The sequence below is a fragment of the Hippopotamus amphibius genome, chromosome 4 (assembly GCF_030028045.1).
Source record: "Hippopotamus amphibius kiboko isolate mHipAmp2 chromosome 4, mHipAmp2.hap2, whole genome shotgun sequence".
NCBI classification, from domain to species: domain Eukaryota; kingdom Metazoa; phylum Chordata; class Mammalia; order Artiodactyla; family Hippopotamidae; genus Hippopotamus; species Hippopotamus amphibius.
The window spans coordinates 172274580-172288690 of NC_080189.1; the positions used below are offsets into that span (position 1 = coordinate 172274580).

Here is a 14111-nt window from a genome sequence, read left to right on the forward strand (position 1 = left end):
CTATGAGACATCCCCTCATACTTCTGGAACTTTGCTTTGCTCTCTCACAAAGGTGCCCATCCTTCGGGGTCTAATCTGGGCCCCACTTCATCCAGGAGGTTCAGTTTGTACCCCACATCCCCCACGGATGCCCCCATCCCAGGAATTATACTTCTGTACTATGTATATTCAACAGGCTTTGAATCACACGCTCCCCTGCTGAAAATTCTTCCCTCGTCTCAGCATGCACAGAATAAGGTGGAAAATTCCTCAGCAGCCTTTCCTGAGCTGGCCCTACCAAACTCTTTTCAGGCCGGGGAGAGGGTAGGAAGAGATTTCAACCAGGTGAGCTGTGGTGCGGAAGCGACAGGGAGGGGCTTCAGAGGGAGGTGACGGAGATATGAGCTACTTCTAGAGACTCCACTCCCTGGACAAAATTGTAATAACTCCATGTGAGTATTGCCAGGTACAATTAAATACTGAAATAGGATTACATTCATCCTAAATAATGCCCATTAAGCTTTGTTAAAACAGGCAGACAGTGGTGGCCACAAATTTGATTACAACTGAAAAAGTCAATAATTGTTAGTTACATTTTGCCTTCATCGATATGAGATATTTCAAACTCTTTAGACCAGGGATCAACCCTTTTCCGGAAAAGGCCGGACAGTAAATATTTTAGGCTTTGTGGGTCACATATCGTTTCTGTTGCATATTTTTCCTTTCTTTTCTTTTTGTAACCCTTTAAGTATGCATAACCCTTTCTGACGTAACTAGTGCATTGTACAAAAACAGGCTACTGAGTGGATTTGGCAACCCGCCTAGACAATTGACTGGACAAAAGAAAAAATCTCTTCTGTTTAAGCCTTAAGTTTATTCTTTCCTGCCTCTAAGAATATGAAAAATTATACCGGCCACTGTTTGTAACATAAACCCTGGCACCCCAGAATTTAAAATCCAGCTGCCTGGGATGTGTCTTTGCCCATGGTTTAAATCTGCCTAATCTATAAGGATCATTTATTCATTGGGGGCTATGAAATTCTCTGTTTTATTTATTTATTTTAATAGACATTATTTTTCTTTCTTTTTTCCTTTTTTTTTTTTTTTTTTTCTTTTTTTTGGCCGCGCCATGTGGCATGCAGGATCTTAGTTCCCTGACCAGGGATTGAACCCATGTCTCCTGCAGTGGAAGCTCAGTCTTAACCACTGAACCACCAGGGAAGTCCTTGCAATGCTCTGCTTTAGAAAGAAGACAGATGGCAAGCCCTTTCTGCTGGTAAAATATCCACTGTCACTACACTGTGAGTGCCATCAGACCAAACCACAGGCCTTAGCTAGTGTTTAATTAGTGTTTATATCCTTATTATCTATTCAGCTCTGATGGGCCCACCTGGAAATAATACCTCAGGGACAGCTCTAGGCCCCAATCACTTAGGGGGCCTTAAATCACACCATCAGTACTTAATATTTACAACTTCTATGAAGTTGCAAAAAGAGTTTGGGTTCAGTAGCGTCTCACTGTGCTGAGAACTGCACGTAAACAACCTAAGCAGACCCAGTGCTGTGAATAAAAATACAGATTTGCAGCAAAAACAAGCAGGGATAATTATCTGCTTCATCAAAAACTCCGAAGTAAGATTCCTTTTTCAAGTTTCTTTTCTTTGAATTATGCAATTTATAAATATTTAATGTTTACATATGTAACCCTCAAGGAAAGTGTCTATCGGTTGAAAGGAAAGGAAATTAACATTTGTTGAGTGTCTACACTGAGGCAGGTGCTTTAGAAGTGTTCTTCCATTTTATCCCTTCCGCAACTTGTGTGTTGTTACTCAATTTTATCCTTTCTACGACTTGCAAGAACTTAATATTAACCCCCTTTCGAGATAAGGAAACAGGCTCAGGAAAGTTAAGGAACTTGCCTGAGTTCAAACAGCCAGGAAGTGGAGAAGCCAGAATTCAAGCCCTGACTGGCCCAAAGCCACAATTTTGCCATTTCCTCTGCATATGGTACCCAGAACACACTCGTCCTCCCCTACCCCTGTGCTCACCTCCAGACAGAGATGAGGGAGAAGGCTTGTCATTGTCCAAGAATTTAGGCAGCAGGGACCTCACAGGCGTTCATTTCTTTTTTTTTTTTTTAATTGGCCACACCACACGGCATGCAGAATCTTAGTTCTCTGACCTGGGATCGAGCCCATGCCCCCTGTACTGGAAGCATGGAATCCTAACTACTGGACCAGCAGGAAAGTCCCCAGTGGCCATTTCTAATTAGACTACTTCCTTGAACATGTCAATGGAAGCACCAGACTTTATTTGGCTGCTGGAGCTGGTGAGAGCTTAATGCCTCAGCATTAAATTTTAAATTAAAACATACATTAAAATGGGGACAGGTTGATTCTATAGACTGAGAAGGAGGGAACAGAGAAAAGAGAGAGAAAGCCCTGAAAAAAGGAGAAAGAGAGGAAAGCAAAAAAGGCAAAGAAGCATCAGTTGAGCTCAGTTACAGCCATGCCCAAGAATTCTGAAAAGCAGGTTCCTCTAGCACCCAATTTTAACTTGCTTCATATCTGTGACGTAAATTCCTCTCTCGCACCCCCAAATCTTCAGTAAAGTGGGCTATACAAGCAAATACCTTGGGGAAGTGGGTTTATATATAAGGGTTGTTATGGGCACAGTGGGCCAGAACATGATTTAAAACCAGAAGTAAGAAGGAGAAAAAGAAGGACTCTCACAAGTCACCTAACCTCTTGGTAAAACTCACAGGATCCCCAACCCCAGGAATGAGGTTTGATTCCATTTAGATCTTATAGATCAGAAAGACTCCAGCAAACAAGCAGAATTAAAATGAATTAGCAAACTCGGGTTATATACCTACAGGGGAAACCCAGTAAAAGTGGACTTTTATCATTTGAATCAATAGCATCATTTTTAATTCAATATTTCTGATTGAATTCATAGTTCTAACATTATTCATTTTCTGAAGTATTTTCTAATAATCTTAACTGTTTGAACTCAAGGAAAGCCTTTTCAAATTAAATGCATTTGCTTTTAAGTGTTTTTTCTTTTTCCTCTCCATTCAGGCTGCAAAAGTGAAGATAAGTCAGCCCATTAGAAGTGTTCAAGCACGTAGATAATGAAATGATGAAACTGAGCAGTGTACCATTTAGCTTAAAGGATCAGTTATAGGGTAGAGGTTCAACCAACATCAGCATCATTTTAAGCCACAATCTCAGACTTAATGAGCACCATGTGTTCACTTACAAGTTCAACCACTACCAAGTTCAGAGAGGTCTTCTGAGGATCAAAAAGAAAAACTTATACTAGATGTGACATAAGAGTTTCAAGCTTCAGGGAAAGCATACTATAGATAACAGGGTATCACTTTAAAATTTAATTATACCCCTTTTTGAATTTCCTTTTTAGCCTATAAGTTAGAACTTCCAGTTCCCACCCAGTAAACGATTCATAAATGAATGTTTCATCAATAAGAAATGAGTGGACAAACTAAAGCAATAAATGTGGGCACATGATCTTCCCAGAGGTGTGAGAGGAAAGCAATTCATTTCTTTGTAATACAGACAAAGTAGCCCAACACAAAGAAATATAATGATTGTTCTATTTTAAAAAAATAAAAAAATAAAAAAGGAGGAGGAGGAAGAGGTGGTGACAGTGGTAAGATCTGAAAGAATCTGTTTCTAACTTATTTACAAAACAGAAACAGACTCACAGATCTTGAAATCAAATTTATGGTTACCAAAGGGGAAACGTAGGGGGAAGTGATAAATTAGGAGATTGGGATTAACATATACACACTCCTATATATAAAATATAATAGATAACTAACAAGGACCTACTGTCTTGCACAGGGAACTATACCCAACATTCTGTAATAACCTATATAGGAAAAGAATCTGGAAAAGAACGGAGATATATATATATATATATATATATATATGATTCACTTTGCTGTGCACCTGAAACTAACACAACATTGTAAATCAACTATTCTCCAATAAAAATTTAAAAAATTAAAATAGAATCTGTTTCTCACAGAGAGTAAAATGGTGATTGCAGGAGCTGGAGGGTGGGGAGGGGAGATATTGGTCAAAGGGTACAAACTTTCAGTTATAAGGTGAATGTGTTCTACGGATCTTAATGTAGCACATGGTGAATTGAGTTAATAATACTGTACTATATACTTGAAAGTTACTAAGAGAATAAATCTTAAATGTTCTAACCACAGAAAAGAAATGGTAATTATATGACATGATGGAGATGTTAGCTAATGCTATGGTGGTCACCATTTTGCAATACATAAGTATAGCAAATCAATACGTTGTACACCTTAAACTTCCACAATGTTGTACGTCAATTATATCTCAATAAAACTGGAAAATCGATAAAGAATCTCTTTCCTTCCTGCCTCCTCCATCCTCCCACCTCTCCCGCATTAGGAGCACCAGAAAGGTATAACAGAGACACTGAAGCCTCTCACAAAATGAGGCAGGTCTGAGGTTGATGTGAAGGAAGAGAAGGGGGTTAAAGGGCCCTCGAAGGCCCCCCACCAAGTTCCCCCGGTGCTGTCCTCCCACGAGCCAGCGCTGGGCTGCATAAATCACTGCTCTGAGCAGCACGAGGTACCATCATGAGTGTCAGTGCTACTCTGGGATGAATGATGGCCCACAGGGGCCACTAACTGTCTGTGGCTTTGCTCCTATGATCTGTGTGCTCGGTGAGATAATCTGTTTCTCTGTTTCCTCATGTGACACCAAAACGGAAGACCAACAAAGGTGGAGCAGGAATCACTCAGCTTGTCTGAGGTTGAAGAATGCAACTGATTTGGCATCATATGCACGGACACTAATAACCATGGTGATGGTTTGATTTACTGTCCAAACCAGGATACTTGCAGAGAGAGAGAGGGGGCTTTGTTCATGATTACGCGTGGACTGCAGGCCAGGCATGGGCCAGGACTTCTGATCCTTTTACTAACAGCTTACACCACAGGGACAAAAGGAAAGGACCTCATCTGAGGGCACAAAGGTGGCTCTAGGTCAACAACCTACACTCTCAAGAGGGCAGAGTCAGCAAAGGGATTTATGAAGATGATAGTTAGCCAGGGGTCAAGGCAAGAGGAGGGCAGGGGCATGGAAAGTGGCTTCATAAATGCACTCAGAGAGGGCATACTTTCAGCCATTAATGGACAGGAGGAAAGCCACAACCCCTGGGAGACAGAGAAAGGCAACCGGCAGACCACATTCATTACAACTCAAAAATGCCCCTAATGACTGAAAATCCCGACAACAGGGTAGCAGCATTTTCCCACCACCTCACACATTGCTGGGCCTCAGGTGAGAAGTGGAAGTAGGATATTACTTTGTTCGCCACAGTTGCTTTTTCCTTCTCCTGCTTCAGAAGTATTTCACGTATAAATATTTCCCAGCAGCAGAAGTGAATATGCTGGGGCTGAGGGAGGGGCTACTTTACATCCAAGTGCAAAGCCACATCATATACGTACTTCAAACAACAGTGGGAGGGCATCAGGGTGGAAACCTGGAGCCGTCCCCAGCAAGGCACGTCTTGATTCCAAGAAGACTTCACTTTGGTACAGGAAGAGAGAGAGTATAAGCACCTCACATTTCCTCTTGCAACAGAGAAAGTTCATGGATAAAGTGCAAATGTCTAGCCTGTGCAAGGTACTCAGCTTCTCTGAGCCTCTGTTTTCTCACTATAAAATGAGGGACCCTTCCTTTCAGGGTTGCTGTTGGAATTTTTTTTTAACATGTATATGACTTCAGGCAGTGTACCTTGTCATTTCATACGTAATGACATTAATAATAACAGGAATCCTGAGTACTTACCAGTACATAGATGAACTCAGTTAACCCTCATGGTGACCAGTGACATGGGCATCCCCATGGGACACGTGAGATGGATTCGCGGGTACTTTGCCCGCGGTCACACATCTGGTGCCTAGCAAGTGGATACTCAACATCGTCAACACGAAGATCAGCGTCCTAAATGCCAGAAAGGCAGCATCTCGCCACCAGCTGTGTTCTTCTTTCTCCCCATTCAGACCCTCTTAGCCCAGCTCCCTGCCTCTGGAGAGCAGGCTAGCTCCCCTCCAGGCTAGGACACCCCAAGTGTCTATGAGAAATCAAGGAAGAGGGGAACTGATGGACATGTGTCCTCACCTCCCACCCAGGCAGACGGCCAGTGTGGCAGTCAGACCCGTGCTGGCCCAAGTGGACCGGCCGTCCTAACAGACTCACCACTTCAGAGTCTCCCACAAATAAACAGTCACAAAAACTAGGCCAGGCCTTAAAAAGGCAAAGAGAGAAGCACCTTCAGTGCCATGCGGGATATGGTGATGGTGTTTATTTTCCTGCTGCCCTAAGTATCCAACTGTGCAAGTATTGGCCTTTCCTTGGGTCCTCGGGGCATCCAGACAAGCGGGCTTTCAGCAGAGATTTACAGCCTGGTTATAAGTGTAAAGTGAAGGCCACCTGCAGACTGGCCAGCTCAAGTGGAGAATTCGTTTGAAGGATAAGAGACAGAAACTCAGGATGAGCTAGACAGCACATCCAGAGCCTATGGTCTGAGCAAGCCAGCTTTCCTTGCTACCACTAGTCAATTCTCTGGGGAGAAAATCTTCTAAAACTCAGTTCCTTAGCACCTGGGTATACACTAATGACTAACCTAGCCAAGCATTGCTCTGTGGGACCAAGCCATATTAGGAGGAGCCCTTTTACCTTCCAAAGTGTGCCTTACAACATAGAATTGGTTTTCTCTCACTTTGACTGCATAGAAGGATGAAATAAGAGAAATTTTAAAGCATCAGGTCCACTAAGGAAGTGAAGATATATGTGTATGCTCTGATAAGATCAGTAAACTTTCAGAATAACTAACTGTCACCCTTTCCTCTCAGTTTGGACTCAATCTCTACAGACTGAAAAACAAATGTGCCAAGTGATGTTGAAAAATCACCTTGGTCCTGAGGAGAATGCTTGATGTATGCCTGGCTTTTCTGCACTTGAAATTATTCCTATCAAAGATGAGTCTAACGAATTTCTGGGAAAAAAATTTCTTACTGGGCTATAAAAGCAGCTCCAGGAATTCTGACTCACTGCCACGTGAGCTAAATCCAAGACAGCTATTCCTTCTATCGCCACTGCATCAGAGAGAGCTCGAAATTTAACAGATTAAGAACATCATGAAAAAGAGATGCTTCTGCTATCTTGTTTTCATCATAGCTCTTTACTTGGACTCTTTCTCACTCTTGAGTGCTGGATATTAATCCCAAATTAATATCTCATTTCCTGTGCCCCCTTAGAAAATGCGTCAGCACCTACTACCAGCACCTCTCTCTGGTGAGCACAATTTGATGTGTGGGCAGACAAGGAAGTAGAGCCAATCCCAGAGCCTTCGAAGAGAGCTCTAGAATACTCATAAAAATATTCATAGGAGTGGGGCTTCCCTGGTGGCGCACGGGTTAAGAATCCTGCCAGTTCAGCGGACACAGGTTTGAGTCCTGCTCTGGGAAGATCCCACATGCCGTGAAGCAGCGAAGCCCATGCACCACAACTACTGGGCCCACACACCACAACTACTGAAGCCCACACACCTAGAGCTCGTGCTCTGCAACAAGCGAAGCCACCCCAACGAGAAGCCTGGGCACCGCAACGAAAAGTAGCCCCCGCTCACCACAACTAGAGAAAGCCCACACGCAGCAACGAAGACCCAACACAGTCAATAAATTTTTTTTAAAAAATTCATAGGAGCCAGCATTTACAACATGCCTCCTTATCTGATTCAACCCTCACAAAAACCCTATAATAATAAACCCTATTATTATTCCCATTTTATAAATGAAACAACAGAAAGTAACTTGACCGCTCTGATAGTAGTTAGTAGGCAACAGAGCTGGGCATGGTTACACGTTCAGCCTTTAACTACGGCCTTCTCCTGTCTGTCCAGCTTGCAAACCTTTTTTCTAAAGCTCACCTATACCATCACTTTCTTCCACCTGAAGAGGGACAATATGGAAAAGAAGGAATTTGTACTTCTGATTTTCATTTTTCAAAGAACAAAAGGTTAAACCCTCCCTTCCTCAGTAAGGCTAACCCTCATCAACACGCCTTCTGTCTCTTCTGCCCATTTCTACCAAGAACAAAGGAAAAATATATGTTCTTAATAGAGAAGGAGAAGCAACTCTCGACTGCAGACCTGAACAATACATGGTGTACTGTGGTTTTAAATAGACTCTATTGACCCAGTTCATTCAGTACCTCACGTGAAGAGGCAAAGCCATGTTCCTCTAAAGCACAACCCACAGGTAATCAGTACTCTCCGTAATCTTCTCATAGGAGAATGAAGGTCCTTCTGGGGGTCCCACAGGTTGACTCAGAGACTTCTGCTCCGTGAATACGGGCCTGAGTGTTTCCTTATCTTCTAGCATCAGTCACGTTGGACTCTAACTAATCACCCAAGCCACGCCGGTCTCCCCCAGCAGGAGCAGAGCATGGTGATGGAAAGCACAGGTTCTGGAGCCAGACTGCTCGTGTCCATATCCCAGTTCTACCTGTCACTTAAGCTTCGGCAAACTACCTAACATCTTTGTTAGAAGAAACATCTAACACAGCCTCAGCTGCTTACCCCTACCTCAAAGGATCATTGTAAAGACTAAATGACTTAATAAAACAGGAAAAATTTAGAGCAGTGCCTGGCCACAGTAAACACCATGTGAGTGAGCTAGCGAGACAATGAATTCTGGACTTAAGCTTCTGGAGGACAGGGAGAAGGCATCTTGCATCACTTTTTATTTTATTTTTCTAACCATCAAAGTCTCACGCAGGACCTGCTTCATGACAGGCATTCAGCAAATATTAGTTATTGAAATGAATACATCTGATTACAAGTAATGAAAATAATTGTATGAGCCACACAACCCCAAAATCTTGTTAAATGAAACACAGTCACAGATGCAGAAAACAAACTTATGGTTACCAGGGGGCTGGGGGCAGGAGAGGGATGAATTGGAAGATTGGGATTGACATAAACACACTACTATGTATAAAACAGAAAACTAATAAGGATCTACTGTATGGCACAAGGAATCTACTCAGTGCTCTATAATGGCCTATACTGGAAAAGAATCAAAAAAAGAGTGGATATGTGTATATGTATAACTGATTCACTTTGCTGTATACCTGAAACTAACACAACATTGCAAATCAACTATACTCCAATAAAATTTTAAAAATAAAAAAAAATTTTTAAACTTATTAAATGAGATTTTCGCTTCACTTTCAACGAGAAGCAAACACATGCACATTTGTAGATAACTGTGGACATCATAGCATTCATGTCTGGGTTTTGTTTTATTTTTATGAGAATTTTTTTAGAACATTGACTCATTTGCAAATTCATTTTTCTAGTGTCACGCCAATTTGCCATTAGCTCTTTAATTTCTGGCTTAAAAGCTTTAGATCTTCTCCACTAAACAGTGATGGAATAACAACCCCAGGGATAAAAACAATAATAATAATGAAGTGGGAGCCTGTAGAGACAGGCCAGGGGCTGCAGGCCCGATCTTGCACACACTGAACAATCTTCTGCGTGACCGCTTTGCTGGAGAAAGGACACTGCCTCTGACTTCGGGGCAACAGCCGAGGGAGTTTCTTCAACTCGCCAGAGCTGCATCTTTGGGCACAAAGATGCCGACCTTGCACTCACCAGAGGTCACCTGCTGCCTCGGCTGTGGTCCAAACTTCCTGCACAAAAGGCCACTTGGAAGAAGGGAGGGCCCAGGGCAGGGAAGGAGAAGGCTTATCTGGCTTTGCACTCACTCACAGCAGGGATTTCCACCAGCTGCTGAATGGACGTCTCAGGTGCCATCCTTTCCTTCAAATCATTACATTCCCAAATACCTAAAACTTTAGGGCCATAGACACCAAGGGAATCTGCTCATGCATAAAGAACACGGAAGAAGTACTCCTGACAACTAGACCGAAAGGAGAGGTCTTCTAGCACATAGACACAAAATCACTTTCTGCTTTGCTCCTATGAAGGTTCTAAATGAAAGGGAAATTCCCTGGCAGTCCAGTGGTTAGGACTCGGCACTTTGACTGCCGTGGCCCAGGTTCAATCCCTGGTCAGGGAACTAAAATCCTGCAAGCTGCCGGTGTGGCCAAAATAAAATAAAATAAAATGGCTCTTGGTCTCCAAACAAGATATACAAGCACCATTCATTCGTTCCTCAAACTGTAGGCATCTTCTATGGGCCAGCCACTGTGCCAGGGATATAGGGATAAAAGACACAGACTCAACCTCAAAAAGCTCACTATCCTGGGAGAGAGACAGATGAGAAAATGATGCCTAGCCAATAGAGTCTAATAAGCATAGAGGCAAATGTGTGTTTGATGCTACCGGGCCAAGCAGGGCACTACCCACCATGGAGGGTCCATGAAGCCTTCTTCCAGGCCTTGACTTTTGGCACCTCTGAGTATAAATCAGTTCAGAAATCCGGAGCAGGACACTTAGCAAAGTGCCATAGTTGGCACTCCATACATGTTTAGCTGATGAATGGATGAATGAATGACTAAAACCCAGCTCACAACTACTGCTGCTGTGCTCTGAGTTTCTGTGAGGGACCAAAATGGCAATGGACTGGTTGATTGGATCACGTCACCCTGCTGCTTGAAACAGCCAGAGCTTCCCAGTGCTCTTAGGATAAAATCCAACATCAGGCCCTGCAGGGTTTTGCCCCTGCCTGTCTCCAACCTAAATGCCTACCAATGTCCCCTTGCTAACGGACCTCTGCCACCCACACCCCCCTTCTCTCAAGTTCCCAGATATCCCAGCATCCTTCCACCGCAGGGGCCTGACACTCAGCTCCCTCTGCCCAGAACCCCTGTCCTACTACTGCCCACGTGCCTCACAGCCCCAGCTCCCTCGCCTTTGCAGCATTCATCTGGTTTTATTGACACTTCTCTGTGTGATTACATGCATAAGGTTTGCCTGTCCCACTACCAATCAGTAGAATGACCACACAATTTATCTTCCAAACCAGGACACTATTGAGAGGAAAAAGGGAGCTGTTCACAATTGTTCCAGATCCACAAAAGCTGGGGTGTTTGGCCATCCTAGCTGTAAGCTCCAAGACACTGGGACCATATCTGCCTTTTAGTCACCATCATGTCCCCAGTATTTAGCATCAATAAACGTGTCGAATTAATGAAAGAATGAGTGAGTAAGCAAGTGAATGAGGGAGTGGCTTGGGGCTTGGCAGAAGAGAATGGTAAATGTCACAGCCTTGGGAAATATTCATGGGTCATGCAAATTAACCAACATCTCCTGCTTGTGGAGAGAAAGTTTGACAGCTCGAGATCTCTGGCCTTCCCCTTATCTGCAGAATAGCAGCTTCGGTCCCCATGACAACATCAAAGGTCCATGCCCAGGACCACAGCATTGTACCCAGTCCTCTCCTGCAGCCGCCCATATCTCAGATTAACTCCTCCTCCACCAGTGAAATAAGTCACTATACTAAAGGTCTACCGTCTAGCACCTGGCTCTGGTACGGATGTCCTCTGTATGTTGGAAGGGTTATAAATCCAGGGGAGAAGGAAGAGGGGGCTCTGTGTCAGAAGACAAGCACTGATTTTCAGGAAGGAGCTTCCCCATCCTGTGGTTTAAGTGGATTTTCCCTTAGTCAGGAAGAATTTGTCCTGATGCAATTACACATTCTCCACCCTCATTGTGTCAAGCCAAGGATAGGGCCTGATGAGGAGAGCGTGGAGTCTGGAGTCAGAGCATCCAGATTCCAGGCCCACTTTTGCCACTAGCTAGTTGTGAGGACTTAACCAGGGCACCTAGCCTCAGTAAACAGGGGCAGTAACAGAGGCTACCCCTTGGGACAATGGGGAGTGAAAACAAGGCTCAGGAACACACGTAAACTTCCTGGCCCTGAGGCTGCACCCAGTCAGGACTTAATCAACGGTGTCAAATAGTATCCATCAAATACAGCTTGAGGCCCCAGGACTGAGCAAAGGATCCGAGACTCTAACCATTTATTAGCAAAGGATAGAAAGCTCTAAGCGATCATAAAGTGAAAACCAGTGGCAAAGATCCTACTCATTAACATAAAAAGTCCCTGAACCGGTGAAGGCGGGGGAGACACAGCAGGACGAGAAGGAGCCCCACCCTAGAGGTTCCCACTTCCAGGAAATTCCAGCCCCAGCCCATCGCAGGCAGTGGAAAGCTTCCGCCTTTCTTCAGACAAAGAAGCCAGCATAAGCCCATCCTCACGAAGGTTCTGAGGATGAAGCAACTTGCCCAGGCAAGGACTGAAGTATGCCAGGGGCAAAAGTCAGCCTTCTAGACAGCAAGGTAACCTGCTCACTGGGAAGCAGCGGCGGGTGGGGGGCCGGGGGGAGGAGGTGGGGGGGGAGCAATTCACACAAGCTGCCCCCAAGATGCTCTCCAGTGAGAGAGGAATCTTTCTTGCTTGTGCTACAACCGAAAAACTCCCATGTCTTCCCTGCGGGCACCTCATCCAACACTAAACCCACTCCCACAAAACACGCGCCCCTTCAGCGGGTCAATTACCAGGAGAAACTGCAGCCCCGTGACCACACCAGTCACACGGAAGACACTCAACGTCTTTAAATGTCTAAGAAGTCACAGCCTGAAAAGTGACCATTACAGATCCTCACCCACGCAGGCGGAAGCCTTCTTCCCTCCCCTGTCAGTCAGTGAAGCCGTCTCATGATTTTGTCCCTTGAGGATTACAGAGGATGAAGGTTTTATTGCTCTCTCCAAGATGAGTCACGAGGGAAGTTTCTGAAAGAACTGTATCGGGGCAGGGAAGTAAGTAATTGTGGCATGTGAGAGCATGGAGGATAAAGAAGTTCTTGGGATGGAGTGACTGTCTCATCAAGCTGGTAGAAGCTGCGACTTCAAAAACCTATTCAATGTATTCGATTCCACAGCCAAAGAAACGCAAGCACTCCAGGTGTGCCTATCATTGTCTGTTCAGTTCCGTTCCCTGCACATCACTGTGGAGATGAAAGCTAGAATGGGGAAAGGAAACAGTGTTTCCTAAATGCCAACCCTATGCTGGGCACCCTGCTGGGCACTTTATGTGGGTTCTCTCACTCTCCTCCCAATATTCCAAACGAAGAGGGACTGCCATCCCCATAATAGGAAAAGTAGCCTTAGGTTTAACAGGGTTAAAGACCAAGTCTAGGACTTTCCTGGTGGCGCAGTGGTGAAGAATCCACCTGCCAGTGCAGGGGACACGGGTTCGATCCCTGGTCGGGGAAGATCCCACATGCCGCGGAGCAACTAAGCCTGTGAGCCACAACTACTGAGCCCACACGCTGCAAGTACTGAAGCCCATGTGCCTAGAGTCCGTGGTCCACAACAAGAGAAGCCACCGCAGTAAGAAGCCCACGACTGCAATGAAGAGTAGCCCCCGCTCTCTGCAAATACAGAAAGCCTGAGTGCAGCAACGAAGACCCAATGCAGCCAATAAATAAAAAATAAAATAAATTAAAAAAAAAAAAGACCAAGTCTATATGACTCCAATGCCCATGTTATTTCCCCTCCTTGACACCCCCTTCTTTGAAAACACAACAGTCCATGTTTGGAGTGCTATAGTACCATGTCTGCCCACATTTCCCTAGAAATTTCTCCTTCTCCCTCCAGTCTTTTCCTTGGAGTAAAACCTTTAAGAAAAGGCTCGGAGGTAGTGTAGGGGATACTGATTGTTGACACAAGTGAGCAGGCTAACACAGTGGTTAGACGTGTGGGCTCTGGAGTCTGGCATCCCAAGGCTCAAATCCCAGTTTAACCACCTATCGGCTGTGTGGCCTTGGGCGAATTACTTAATTTCTTAGAATTTATTTGCTTGTCCATGAAATTGAATGATGACGATAGATCGCACCTGTAGGTTTGTTGCAGGGGTTGAATGAATTAAAGGATTGAACCACTTAGAACATGCCTAGAGGAAAGTAAACAACCAATAAGTGGTAGCTGTTTTTTATTATTACAACAGCTCTGCAAGAAATCTCCCGATTACTGTCATCTGCAGACTCTCTCACGGAGTCTCAAGGGTAAGATTCCAGAGATGG

General features: G+C 44.4%; 1 protein-coding gene and 1 non-coding gene across 3 annotated transcripts in view; one reads left to right on the plus strand and one right to left on the minus strand.

The window, feature by feature from the left end:
* Positions 1-14111, minus strand: part of KCNK10 (potassium two pore domain channel subfamily K member 10) — an 89538-nt gene that overhangs the window by 51348 nt on the left and 24079 nt on the right. The gene's annotated exons all lie outside the window — the stretch shown is intronic.
* TRNAQ-UUG (transfer RNA glutamine (anticodon UUG)) lies at positions 10070-10141 on the plus strand. The gene has a single exon. It is a non-coding gene; the product is annotated as a tRNA-Gln (tRNA).